This window comes from Trichosurus vulpecula, chromosome 6 (assembly GCF_011100635.1).
Source record: "Trichosurus vulpecula isolate mTriVul1 chromosome 6, mTriVul1.pri, whole genome shotgun sequence".
Classification (NCBI taxonomy): domain Eukaryota; kingdom Metazoa; phylum Chordata; class Mammalia; order Diprotodontia; family Phalangeridae; genus Trichosurus; species Trichosurus vulpecula.
In genome coordinates this window covers 259,090,885-259,104,995 of record NC_050578.1, presented here as the reverse complement: position 1 = coordinate 259,104,995, position 14,111 = coordinate 259,090,885, and the positions used below count along the sequence as shown (strand labels likewise).

Below are 14,111 nucleotides of genomic sequence, written 5' to 3'. Positions count from 1 at the left end.
TCACCATCCTACCGAAAATATGGTGAAAAGAAAGAAGCACAGAGAGAAGCAGCAAGAGACAAAGGACCCTTTCAGTGAACTTTCTACGTGCAAGCCAAGCACCTTCTATACACAAGCCACAAGCGGGGTGCAGGAAATGCAGAGAGAAAAAATTGGAGGGACCACCTCAAAAAGCGCGAATTTTACTGGGGTGTGGCTTGTGGGAATGTTGTTTGGGGGGTTGAGGGAGCATAGTAGGTACCGAGAGAGATCCAACAAGGTACCCTGACGTGGTTTTTGCCCATAGGGGATGCTTCGTTATTGTTGCATCTTACTGAAGAGCAAAAATTCAAACTTGTTTTTGTCTTTTAAAATTTTTTTTGGGGGGGGGGAAGCTAGGTGGCAAAGTGAGTAGAGCACAGGCCTTGGAGTCAGGAGGACCTGAGTTCAAATGCGGCCTCAGACACTCGACACATTTACTAGCTGTGTGACCTTGGGCAAGTCACTTAACCCCAACTGCCCTGCCAAAAACTAAAACTAAATTTTTTTTTATTGAAGCTTCCCTTAAAAGCGAATTCAAATGCAAGAACAAAAATGAAAGAATGAAACAATCGGTAAGCAGTTGTTAATTGCCTGTTACACATTGGGCAGTGGGGTTACAAAAACAATAAACAGGCCTGGTCCGATAGGAGCTTATATTCTGTCGAAGGAGACAAGACACAAAATAGGACAAAGAGAACTATCAATCAACGAACATTTATTAAATCCTTATTGTGTGCTAGAGATAATAAGTACAAAAAATGAGACAATCACTATTCAAAAGTTTTCCTCCTAGCAGCTGAAGTGAGCCAGAAATGGCTCTTAACCTGAGTTATGAAGGAAAAAGGGATTCTAGGAAATTGAGACTTGGCAAAAGAAAAAAAAAAGATTGCAAATGACTGTAGATGTCTGTGAACTCATTTCCCTAAACACATAAACTTATAAAACAAAAATCATTAATCATGGGACAAAAAAAAGGTTGAGTCCTTATAATAGTACCCCAGCATTTTAAATCCGACTAAAAAAAAAACAAAACCAAGCTCCAAAACTTGTATCCAGCAACCTGGGGGCTCTCGGGAATCGGGAGACCTGGGTTCAAATGCTGTCTCTTTTCAAAGCTTATTATCTATGTAATCTTGAAGGAGTCATATCATCTAGGTGGACCTTGGTTTCCTCATCAATGGGGGTGATGGTGGTGGTGATGTTAACTAGATGGCTTTCCAGCTCCATATCTATGGACCTATGATTCAGCTTCTCTTTGAGGCAATTCCTGAATAAAGAAAGTGTGCACATTGTGCGCTGAATTGCACAATACCGAATGGACAGGCCCTCTCACGATTCCAACGCTAAGAGCCCATCTTCCCTTGGCTTAGCAGTCTTCTAACTTTATCCTAGGATTTGCTCCTAGCAAAAAACTTTAGAAATCCTCTAGGTCAGGAGATCTAGGCCCCTCTGTGTCATGGACCCCTCTGGCAATTTAAAGACCTCTTCTCAGAATCATGTGCTAATTAACTAAAGGAAATGCTAATTTTTAGTTAGAGGTTCATGAAAATAAAGATGAAAATTTTTTCACGCTCAAATTCACAGATCTGAAAACTATCCAGTGACCTCTTTGGTGGCCCCAGGTTAAGAACTCCTGTCTGTAATCCAACATCATCATTTTGCAGACCCAAAGAGAACAAGGATCACACAGCTTTCGGAGGCAGTCAGGACTAGTCGAGAGGGTGGAGCGTTAGCAGTTAGGTTCCTAGAAATCACTGATTATCAGCCCACAGCAGTCTTCCCGTCAGGACCTGTTCCGGTGAGAACCAGCAAGGTCGCTCCCCACCTGTTTTTTTTTTTTTTTTTTACCATGCCACCACTGGCCTAGCAAACTTCTCTTCTGGTTCTGGTCTCTTTCCCAGCAGACCTCGCCAACCCCTGATCACGGGGGGGCTGCCAGCACTGTTCCATCCATTGCCCTCTGCCAAGGCTTTGCAACCGGAGCGCTCACTAGAACCTGTTCCTGGATGAGCTCTTTCTTCTGGGCGGAACGCTGGCATTTTAAAGGTGGTTTCGGAAGCTGGGAAAATGGTTGCGACGAATCCCGCAAAATGGTTCCCTAGAAGCCAAGAGAAGTAGGAGGAGCTCTTATCTCGTAACGCAAACCCCACCCCGTCCATGGACCCTCCCACCACCTTCTCAGCCCTCGGTTTTCACCGCCTCCTGATAAACGCATCTGGTCCTGCGGCCCGAGAGACTCAGCCCGTCTGGGTTGTTCGCGCACCTATCTAGTTACGCGTATTAAATATGTAACATTTTATGTCCCCCCCCCCCCCCTCAGCCCCCGGCTCCCAATTTAGTAAGTGAGCATTTGGTGACTGGAGGATTAGTGTCTTTCTCTTCCCCCCACAAGGTGATCGCTTCTACATGATAGACCCAGGCTAACTAACCTCCTGCTCAGGGCTCTTGGATCCCCTCTCTTAACTGGCTTTGTTTAGTTAAGGGTAAAATACTTGGTTTGGTTTGTTGAAATTGTTAAAGTCTCTGGGAATGTGAGTAATTCTTCCTTGCCAGATTTCTCCCTGTATTCTTCTTCCCTGTGGCAAAATAAGAACAGAGAAATAAATGAAGGAAAAAAATCAATTATTTGGTCCCTCTGAAATATCACTATCCTAGCCAGGAGTCCCGTCATCTGTTTAAAATCTGCTCCCCCGGGCAAAAACTGAACAGGAACCTTTACTATTCACAAATGAGCCTGTCTGTAAATGAGCACTAATGAGGACTCATCACCCTGTAAAATGTAGGTGAAAGCAACACCCTATACAGCAAACCAAAGAGGGCTCTCCTGAGCTGGGGCAATTCAATCCCAGCCCAGCAAATATTTATGAAAGGCCTACTATGTGTAAGGTACTATGCACAAAAACAAAACGATAAAATGAGAGAAACTGTACCCACCTTTGAGGAGTTTAATTTGGGGGGGGAGGGAACAGAGATATAGTAAATGTGTATATATGCACGTATATGTGTATATCTGTAAATATATGTACATATGTATAAATATATTGCATATTTATATATGCATTAAATATATTACATGTGTGCATATGTATGTGGTTATTTAAGAAGGGTGAGGGCAGTAAGGGAGACACACATGCCCTGCACTTTGAAGGGAGTCAAAGATTCTAAGATGCAGGGGTAGAGAGAATGCATTTCAGCCAAAAGGGAAAAGCCTATGTAAAGGTGGGAGATGAATACAGTTTAGGGACTGGCTTAATGAGCCAGTTTGATTGGGATGTAGAGTAAGTGAAAAGGATTCAGGTGAAACTGGCCCGGAAAAAGTAGGATGAAGCTAGATCACAAAGGGTTTTAATGCTAAGCAGAGGATTGGGGGGGGGTTACCCTATAAAATATAATGCAATAGAAAATAATAAATGTGTTACAACAACATAAATATAATCATAATGTGTGGGACGAGTGAAGACCTCTCATAAAAGGGAACAAATTAGATAAATAGAAATAAGTAGGATAGTGAGTCCCATTTCTCTGCTTAGATATTTTCCTTTCTGTAAAGCCATTTCTCCACTTAGATGTTTTCCCCTCCACAAGCTTAGCTAGTGACCGTAAGGCCCCCGAGGTTAAGAACAGGACACAGGATGCTCGCATCCTGTGTATTTACCTAATGGCGAGAGGCCTGAAAGAAAGAAGGGTTGAGGTGAATAAGTCAGCAACCATAAAATCCTCTGAAAGTAAGGATAGGACACAGGATGCTCACCCCCTGTGTGTTGACTCCAGGATAAGGGACCCTCAGCTCAGCAGAAAAATGAATGAAAAGCCGGAAAGCCAGGTGCAATGTAGACGTGCAAGACCAGTCAGGTATGAATGATGGGAGACAAGGTGTAAGGGTGCTGGGGATATCCGTCACAGATGTAAGGGTGATGGGAAAGGCTAGTTTGCCACGGATGTGAAGATGAGGTAACCAACAACTAATTCCTGCCTGTTACCGATAACTGAACTGTTTGTTCAATCGTCATTGTCATTGTTATTAAGACAGATTTACTACCTTGAGGTTGATAGTAGAATGAAATAAGAATGGTGGGAAGTTCATGTTCGTCACCTGCTTGTCAAAAATAACCATACTGTTTGTTCCTTGCCATTGTCCCTGGGTAGATTTATCGCGTCCAGATTGTACCCTCAAAGCTTACGTCTGCAAGCTGAGAGGAAGGAGGTTGGGAGGGGGAATTGCGGTTAGGGACCTATATAAACACCCCAATTTTCTGTGTCCAGCGCGCTCTGACACTGAGAGGACCCCCAGTCCTCTCGATGTCCGGGTTGCCCTTTCCTGCAGGATCGTAATAAATTTTCCTTTCTACTTTCACCTTGAGATGCCTCTGTTTTAATTTTTGGATTCGTAAAATCCATCCCACACAGTTGGAGGTTCCACCGAGATTTAGTCCTCGCCTGGGAGGAAGCTGTCCCGCTGCGACCCCTAGGGCAGGGTACCCCACCGGTTCTGTTTTTCCGGAGGCCCTGGGGTTTCGCTGGGGGAGAGCTCTTCCTGGCAGGACAAAAGATCTCGAAGAGAGGAACTCGGAGAAAGTAGAGACGAAATAGAACGGAGCTCCTGATTGTGCTAGCGAAGATTGCAGAGACTGCAGAGACAGCTGAGGAAGCTGGGTTGCTGATTGGTCCGTAAGTGGTGTGCACACGGCCCAGGGCAATGGGGCCTTGGGTGACCGGGAGGGGGAGGAGAGAGGGAGAACCTAGACAGTTGGTGTCTGTACAGTCCCTGTCCCCCAGGGTGGGGTGGACGAGAGAGGGAGAACCTAGACAGTTGGTGTCTGTAGGGTCCCTGTCCCCCCGGATAAGACTTTGGGAAGTCTTGAGAAAGGAACAGTGTAAGACAGCTAATATCCCTGAAGGTAGCTCTCTGGGAGTAGGCTTAGAGATGCTGGGATAGAAAAAGAGAAAAGAAAAGAATCCGGGGATGTCTGACAATCCCCTCTGAGCTTTTGGATTCTTTCTGTGGATTTCTCTCTGTATCTGTCTGTGTTTCTGTGTGAAGAGAGTGTGTTATCTCTAAGAGTGCAGCCCTTTCTTTCCCCTTCCTCTCTGACGGTGGCAGCAGGCAGCATCAGAGGGCAGGAGGGGGAGAAAGAGAGAGAAAAGTATTTTTAGGTGGAAAAGGGAAGTTGAAAAGGAAGTAATTAACAAAAGAAAGGTCCCTGAAAGGCTGGGGAGAAAAGGAAACAGGTTGAGAGACTGAACAGTCGCTCATTAAAGAGAGTAAGAGAAGTGTCAGGAAGATATAATCTATTTGCATGGACAGTGTGAATAGAGGTTTTGAGAGTAAAAGTTTTGGAAACTTTTGGGAAGTTGTAGGAAAAGTGCTCTTTCTTTTTCCCTCCATTCCAAGTTCTGGCCAAATTTGGGGTGAAGAGAAATAAGAAAGAAAGTGGGAAACTTTTCCCTCAGATTTAAGTGAAATGTGTTACTCCTGATTGGATAAAGAAGGTTTTTAAGGAGTGAACATAGAAGTGAAGTTTACCTGAGTGAAAGCTAGTTGTTGTCCTGTCTCTGACCGAGCCAGGGCTGCGATAAAAGTTAGAGCAGCTAAATCCTCTTAGCAGATTCCCATCTTGGATCAGATAAGGGAAGAAAGTAATGGTAAGGAATTTGAGATTATCCTCCTCTGATTGGGAAAAGGGGGGAGGCAAGCAGAGGAACCTCTCCTCTCAAGCCCCCAAGTTCTTGCTGCCACACAAAGGGAAGTGGCCAAATCTCTCTCAAATTCCTGGGGCATTTTAATTTGGCTAAAGCTAATATTTAAGGTATTGATGTATGTGTATTCATATGTATTAACGTATTAATATATATAAATACCAGAAGTAATTGGATTAATAATTTCTATATGTGATAATCTGAAAATGTAATTGAAGTCATCTTATTTCTAAATTGTATTTTTATAGTTCTCTTAAGCTGTAAAATTTGAGAAACCCTTGTGAGGTCTAAATTTTGTCATGTACATGAATTGACCTTTAAAAAGGGGTGTGATAAAAATGTGATAGTTTGAAACTGTTATATTTGGTTATGAGCAAATAATATTACTTTTAAATCTCCATGTGTTGGTAATGAGATTAATGATTAGAATTGTATTAGGTTAAGAAGCTGGATAATTGTTGTAACCAAAGGAATTATAAACTTCCAAGTTTTGTCTTTATCTGAAAGGAAGTTCAGTTAAAATTGTTTTTGCTATAAGTCAAGTATTTATACAGGCCCTGTTCAAACAAGAATCTCCTCTTGCAATTTCAGTCCATTCAGGATACGTTGTAAACTGTTAAGAAATGTGATTTTATAATCTTTTACAATGCTAGGAGTATTGGGCCTTAGAAATTAAAATGTTACCACTAGTGATTTTGACTCCAGATTTGATTTGCTCATATATTTCTAAATTTTCTTATATTCTGTAACTTGAAGACAATTGCTTTTATAATCTGGATGTTGTTAGATTAAGAATTGTACTTAATTAAGAAATTGAGGTTTAACTGAAACAAAGATAAGGATAATTTAATTGGGTATGTTCTTAATTTATAAGAAACTAAATGTCCTCCACATTGCAACACCTTTTTAACTAAGGAACTTTGTAATATCTAGGAATTCTGTATAAATATTTGAGAATGAGGACATCTTCCACCAACTTAGTTAATGAACTCTAATGTTTAAGGGTTAATTTGCTTTAAGGAAAAAAAAAAGGGATGTTATCATTTTAAAAACTTTCCTAATAATTTTCTTCAGAAAAGTTTAGTGAGTATTCCTTTTAACATCAGGATGAAAAGTATTTTTGTGATTTTAAGCAAGTTAGAGCTTATCAATGTGTATAAGATTTAATTCCTAAAGTGTCCCTTTCCTCCAGAATGAGTAAGCAGGGACATAAATCCATCAGCCTGTGAGGTTGGTCATTAACCTCTTTGTTTTGTTTAGGAAGATGGAATGGGATTCCAGTATAGACAGTTATGTCAGTAAAGAGTATTAATTTATGAACTATTTTGTCTTATGGTTGAAACATAAAGGAAAGCTGAATAATGGGTTTGAGAGATTTGGAAAAGATAAATAAAGGTTTGATTGGAAATGCAAAAATCATATAGGAAGGTCTGGGGACAAATGGGAGTTATTCAAGCCTCTCCTGTCCCCTACATAGTTGTTATGTTGAGAAAATATGAGGAAGCATTTTAGAAGACAGAAAAGATATGTACCTTGATTTGATAATTATTAGCTCAATGAAATTTGGGACAGTACTATCTGAAGGATATTTATTTGCTATTTAAGATTCTATGGGACTTCAATTTACTATTATTTTAAGCTCTGATAACAGGGACAGGTGCCATAAAGCCAATAGTAGAATGACATGCACTACAGGTTGAGAACTACTCCTAAGCCCTGCTTTCAGCATCTAATGACTATATGATCATCTGTCAGGTGTGACTCATGCCTGGAATCAAACAGAGCTAAGGAGGTTCTTTCCTTCTGTTAAGATATATGACATTGTCCCTCTTTTCTTTCATAGCAAATTTATGTTGTCAAGAAGTTTTGTAAACAATGCTATATCTATTAGATAATAGATGGATATTGGAACATCTCTGAGTTACCATAATGGGATGCAAGAATGAACAGCTTACAATTTTGACCTATATTCCCCAAATAAATATCATATAGAGATAACATCCTACAAAAGGAGGAGATGATTAGACAAAGATGTAATGTGATAGATGTCTAATTAAATAGGAAAGCAAAATTTGAGAAAATTAACAGGATCAGATTGATTTTTCTAAGAATTATATACAGATGTATATTATTGGTTTATGCTTTGATAAATAGATTTTAAATTTGGATTTTTGCACAAAATTGTATAAGATAATGGTAAAAGCAAGATTATTTCTCCTTTATTAAGATATTGGTCTGATAATTTAACAAGGCAGATGAGCTCATTTCTAAAGATTCTTATACCAGGTACAAGGTTTAGGTGGGGATAGAAAATAACAGATGATATATATATAAACTGAAATTCTCTGAAGTTTCAAAAATGGAAAACCAAATTTGAGTGATTGTACTAAGTTATATTAAGTAAGAATTATCTAGTAATTTCAAATGATTGGGTAAATTGGTGCTCTTGTATAGTCATATGAAAGATAATATTCTTTGAAAATATTAATGGGAATAATTTAGAAGTTTGTAAAATAAAGATACAAATGTAAGGTTGAATCATTATCCCATAGATTAAGGCTGGGATTTAAAGTTACTCTGTATCTATGTGGAGTAAGGCCCTTAAATGTTTTAAGGTTATGTAAGAGCAATTGGGTATTAAGACAAATGGTGTAATTAATTACTGGAATTAAATCAGAGACATTTCCAGTTTGGGAGAAAGAATTTCAATGTGTAAGTCTCTTCAAGAGAGATAAGTTGTAGAATATTTTTGCATTGATGAACAAGTTAAATGTGGCTGTTTGAGTTTGAATTCATTCCATGGTCCAAAATGTAAAGATGAAGTTAATATCTGAACCAGTTCTTGAAGAATATCTCATTTTTTCAGATCAGGCACAGTTAGAGGAGAATAGAAGAGTCTGGGAAACTGATGCAAATGTGTTAGAAAAATAACTTATGATCTTAATGGGAAGATTTTATGAACAAGGGAGAAAATGCATACAAGCTACTTAAGGCTCACTTTAAGGATGTTCCTCAAGAAACTGATTGTTGAAACTTGCCATTCAGAGACTTAATGGGACTGTTAACTGACTGTTTTTCTGAGTCTAACGCCAGGTGTGAATATCAAGGAAGGCTGTCTGAGCCACTGATCTATGATGCAGCAGCAGCCCTGTGAAGGACAGGCATGAACTGCAGGTATGATTTCATGGTAAAGTTAAGAGGGCAACTGTTCAGTCTGTGCTGAGGTGGGACCCTCTTGACTTGATCCCTTAGCTGAAGCTTGGCAGACTTTGAGCCTGGCTCAATGCAGTTTGCAGTTTGACATAACTTCTACCTGGAGTTGACAGGAAACTAGACTATAAATTCCTGATCTCTTGGTGGCAAATTTCTATAATCAGAAAGTTTTGTAAGTATAGTAATAGATTTATTGAAATAATTGATTAAGGAACATCTTAGGTTACTATAGGACTGGGACTAGTGTTCCTGGGTGTGGTCCCATATAAATTAAGGGTAGTTTATAAGGGCCTTGTATAAGGTCTTGTAGAAGTTGGGGTCTTTTAATTCTTGGAAGAAAGAAGGAGTAGATCAAGTGCTTGTGAGAATATTATTTGGTTAACATCAAGCTTGTCTAAAGTTTTGTTACAATTAGTCATGTTAAAGGAATGGTTTGTGGTTTATTTTGTAAATGTTATCAAGGAAACATGGCATGACTGAAAGGTTATAGAAATGATAACTCAAAGTTGTGTTGAGGTAACTTTTGTAGGTGAATGGAAGAAAGCTGGTTCCTACAAGAAGACAAGAAGAAGAAGATGCTGACAGAATGCTGTGCTGGAGACGGGTGGAACAAATACCAAGGGCCAGAGGACTTCGTTGATGATGCCAGACAGCTGTATAGGAAAAGACTTTTTGAATCTTAAAGGGACAATTGCATCATTATTTTCTTTTGGGTGTCTGTATCTGTATTGATAAAGGGGACTGCCCCTTTGATTTGTCAATGTGTCGCTCAGTCCTTCCCATACTTACTTAACGGGGTAATGAGTGACCCCCAGAAAGGATCATTCAAACTTATAGAACAGCTACTTGGGCTCAAGATGGGAGCCGGGGGTGTAGAAACCCAATTTATATCCTCAATAGGCTAATTAGACTCAAGGAGAAAATACATCAAGATTAGTGTGAGAGGTCTTCATTGAGCAAATAAAAGAGGAGGGTCTGTGTGGGACGAGTGAAGACCTCTCATAAAAGGGAACAAATTAGATAAATAGAAATAAGTAGGATAGTGAGTCCCATTTCTCTGCTTAGATATTTTCCTTTCTGTAAAGCCATTTCTCCACTTAGATGTTTTCCCCTCCACAAGCTTAGCTAGTGACCGTAAGGCCCCCGAGGTTAAGAACAGGACACAGGATGCTCGCATCCTGTGTATTTACCTAATGGCGAGAGGCCTGAAAGAAAGAAGGGTTGAGGTGAATAAGTCAGCAACCATAAAATCCTCTGAAAGTAAGGATAGGACACAGGATGCTCACCCCCTGTGTGTTGACTCCAGGATAAGGGACCCTCAGCTCAGCAGAAAAATGAATGAAAAGCCGGAAAGCCAGGTGCAATGTAGACGTGCAAGACCAGTCAGGTATGAATGATGGGAGACAAGGTGTAAGGGTGCTGGGGATATCCGTCACAGATGTAAGGGTGATGGGAAAGGCTAGTTTGCCACAGATGTGAAGATGAGGTAACCAACAACTAATTCCTGCCTGTTACCGATAACTGAACTGTTTGTTCAATCGTCATTGTCATTGTTATTAAGACAGATTTACTACCTTGAGGTTGATAGTAGAATGAAATAAGAATGGTGGGAAGTTCATGTTCGTCACCTGCTTGTCAAAAATAACCATACTGTTTGTTCCTTGCCATTGTCCCTGGGTAGATTTATCGCGTCCAGATTGTACCCTCAAAGCTTACGTCTGCAAGCTGAGAGGAAGGAGGTTGGGAGGGGGAATTGCGGTTAGGGACCTATATAAACACCCCAATTTTCTGTGTCCAGCGCGCTCTGACACTGAGAGGACCCCCAGTCCTCTCGATGTCCGGGTTGCCCTTTCCTGCAGGATCGTAATAAATTTTCCTTTCTACTTTCACCTTGAGATGCCTCTGTTTTAATTTTTGGATTCGTAAAATCCATCCCACACAATAATATGTGCCATATAATGACAACAAAGTAAAAATAATAGCCAGTGGAGTTTTTTGGGCAAGGAAGTCACATGATCAAACTAGTATTTTAGGAAGAATAATTTGGAAGCTGTATATAAGTATGGATTGGGGACAGAAGAAACTGGGAGCTGGGAGTCTAAGTAGGATCATGGAGACTCCTTGAAAGCAGAGACTGTTTAGTGGCCAGTCCAGTGCCTCGAATGCGCTAGGCATTTAACTTTTGTTGAGCTGAATTAAGTTGAAGTGGATTGAGACTTAATTAGGAGCAATCACATGAGCCTTCAGGTTAGCGTTTGTTAGATCTCACTTGAAGCTTTTAAAGTTTTAAAGCTCTTGAAATTTTTAAAGTACTGTGTGAATAATTACAGGTAGCATTTATATAGCATTTTCAAGTTTGCAAAGCGCTTTACAAATGTCTGATTTTATTCTCTCAACAATCCTGGGAGAGAGGTGCTATTACTATCCCCAATGTTAAACAGATAAGGAAAAGAGGTTAAGTGACTTGCCCAGGGCCACCCAGCTACTAAGTATCTGAGGCAGACTTCCAAGTGCAATTAACTGTTTATCAAGTAGCTGCTTTTTACTTTGTAAAAAAATCATGAAATTAATTAATTAATTGTCTTCCTTAATGCTTTGGTTTTCAATCCCTATGATACACATTCTGTCTTTCCCCCCTCATTTTGGGTTTTAACCACTTGGCGGGCAGAGAGTGTTGTTTCCAGGAAATCCAGGGAAGGGAAGGGAAGGGAAGGGAAGGGAGCTTTCTCCCTTTGAAGTCTGATTGTCCAAAGGATGGCTATATGAGGGCTTTAGTCCCACCCGATTTCCCTAGATCCTAGTGCCTGACCTCTGTGATCATCCCAATTTATCTCCTGTCTTGTTTGACAATGTGACTGTGAATTCCTTACAAGTAGGTACTCCTTTGCCTTTCTTTGGGCCCCTGGCACTTAGCACAGTGCCTGGCCCATAGGAGACAATAAATGCTTATTGACTGAACAACTTTTAGAGTCCATTTTTCAGCCCTCATTAAATTGGGGGACCAGCTAAGAGACATTTACTGCGGGCTTATTATGTACTTAGCATTATGCTATTTCAGAAAAGTGTTGTAAAACACAGCTTCCAGGGGGGAAAGTATATGTTAAGGGTTATTCCAACACTACCATTTTCTAATTCAGGCAGTCTCCTTTTTTTCCCCCATCACTCCCCTTCTTCAGGTACTGCATAGTCCAGTCAAATCGGATTTGCTGTTGTTCCTCATAAGGTAACCTCCATTTCCCATCTACACACCTTTCCTCACGCTCTCCTTCCCTATATATCTTTCTTTGAATTCCTAGTTTTCTACAAAAGGTGAGTTCAAGCCCCACCTTCTGCTTGAGGCTTTTCCCCATGCCTGTAGCCCCCAGCACCTCTGCCCCCTTTCCCCATTACCTTGGACTTGTTTTGAACAAGTATATTTGTGGGGCTCCACCCCCGTCCCCAGCTGAACTCATTTCGGGCTGGGGGGACAGGAAGGACGAATTGCTAATAATAAAAGTTATCCCAGAATTCAGTGTTAGCAACTATTATACCCTGACAGGCGATGGATTGAGGAAGCAGGAGACACATTTTTGGACCTGGCCAGTGTTGACTTATGCTTGTTTGTTGCAGGGGCTTTGTTTTTCCTTTTTCATTGGGGGGGGGCGGGGGGAGAGAGAGAGACAGAGAGAGGAGGAGGGGGAGATGGAGGGGGAGGGGGGAGGAGGAGGGAGAGGGAGAGGGAGAGAGAAAGAATATATTTTTTAAAACTTAAAAAATTGCACCGGGTTGTTTCGTTAGGTAGTGAGCTCCCCATCACTGAAAGTCTGCAAGAGGAGGTTGGACTTGTCGGAGACTCACGATCAAGAGAAGTTTGGACTAGATGGTCTCTGTCCAGTCTAACCAAGACCTATCATTAATGTCCGGGGTTCAGTGACCCCCTGCCTCTGGAGACCCGAGCTCACAGTCTTCCCGTAGCCCAGCATCCCAGTCCAAGAAACTGCTTCTCCACTCCCTCGCCCCAGGGGGAGCTGCAGCGCTCTTCCTCCCGCCCCCCCCCCGCCCTTTCCATTCAGCCCCGCGCGGGGGTGTACAGAGCTCAGGGCGGCGCCGCGGTGGTTCATTCCTTTCACCTCACCCCCCCCCATCTCCCGGTGGTAGGCGCCGGAAGTGCCGCCATTTTGGGGTGTCCGGCTCCGGCGGCGGCGGCGGTGGCGGCGGCGGCGGGACTCGGAGGCTCCCCGGGGACTGGGCCTCAGCGAGGCGGCGGCGGCGGCGGCGGCTGAGGAGGAGGCGGCGGCGGCGGCGACGGCGGCGACGGGCACAGGTGCAGCTGCAGGTGAGCTTGGCCCCGGCGGGATAACGGGCCTTGGCCGGGCGGGCAGCGGGCTGGCTGGCGGGCGGGGAGGCGCCGCGGGGCGGGTCCGGGTCACGGGGCCTCCCTCCTGCCGGCCGCTCCTCGCCCCCGGCCTAGCTGGGGCTGGCGCCGCGTGCCTCGGCCCCCGGGGAGCGCTGCCCCCGTCCCCCCTCGGGCCTGCCGGGCTTCGTGCCCGCGCTCCTCCCCCTTCCCCCACGTGAGCCGCTCCCCACCCCTTGGCCACGCCGTGACCCCCCGCGCCGCCACCGCCTCCTGCTCCTCCCGGGCACATCTACACTGCCCTGCCCGACCTGGGTTCGGTGTCTGTTGCCCCAGAGCTGGGGTCCCCGGGACCCTGGTCTTTAAAATGTTCCTGCCCACCCTGCCATGGTGGTCAGCCACCCAGTGCTGACCCCACGAGGCTGGAAGCCAGCGAAGGGTGGGTGCGGAGGCTGCACCCTCAGCCCGGGGTGGACGGGGGGACAGTTTGTTGTCTTGGTTTTCCTTGGTCGCCCCCCACTTCCCACCCCCTAGCGCTTACCAAAAAGGTGCGGGAAGGAGGCAGTTAAGGGGCCGCCCCGGAGTTTTGTGCGGGATTGAGACCGGTGTGTTTACACCCTGGCAGCGCGCCCCCCCCCCCCCTCCAGCACTTTGCCACAGCATTACAAAGGACTCTGGTGGGAGTTGTTCTCTGAGTTGGAGAAGTGGGCCAGTGGGATTTGGATGTGGTTCTCATTTTGGGAAAATGGCTCCTCTTGGAGATCATTCAGTCTTTTCTGGGGTTGTGTTTGTTACCGTATGCACGTACCGTTGTGTTTGGTCCCCAGTGCTGGAGGTCTTTGTAACT

At 43.3% G+C, this 14,111-nt stretch overlaps 1 long non-coding RNA gene across 1 annotated transcript; it reads right to left on the bottom strand.

Annotated features, from left to right (window-relative positions):
- Window positions 1-1,597: 1,597 nt before the first annotated feature.
- On the bottom strand, window positions 1,598-12,840 carry LOC118852789. Its single transcript, XR_005010623.1, has 3 exons — window positions 12,769-12,840; window positions 2,451-2,597; window positions 1,598-2,119 (listed from the first exon to the last, which is right to left on the bottom strand). It is a non-coding gene; the product is annotated as an uncharacterized LOC118852789 (long non-coding RNA).
- Window positions 12,841-14,111: the final 1,271 nt, after the last annotated feature.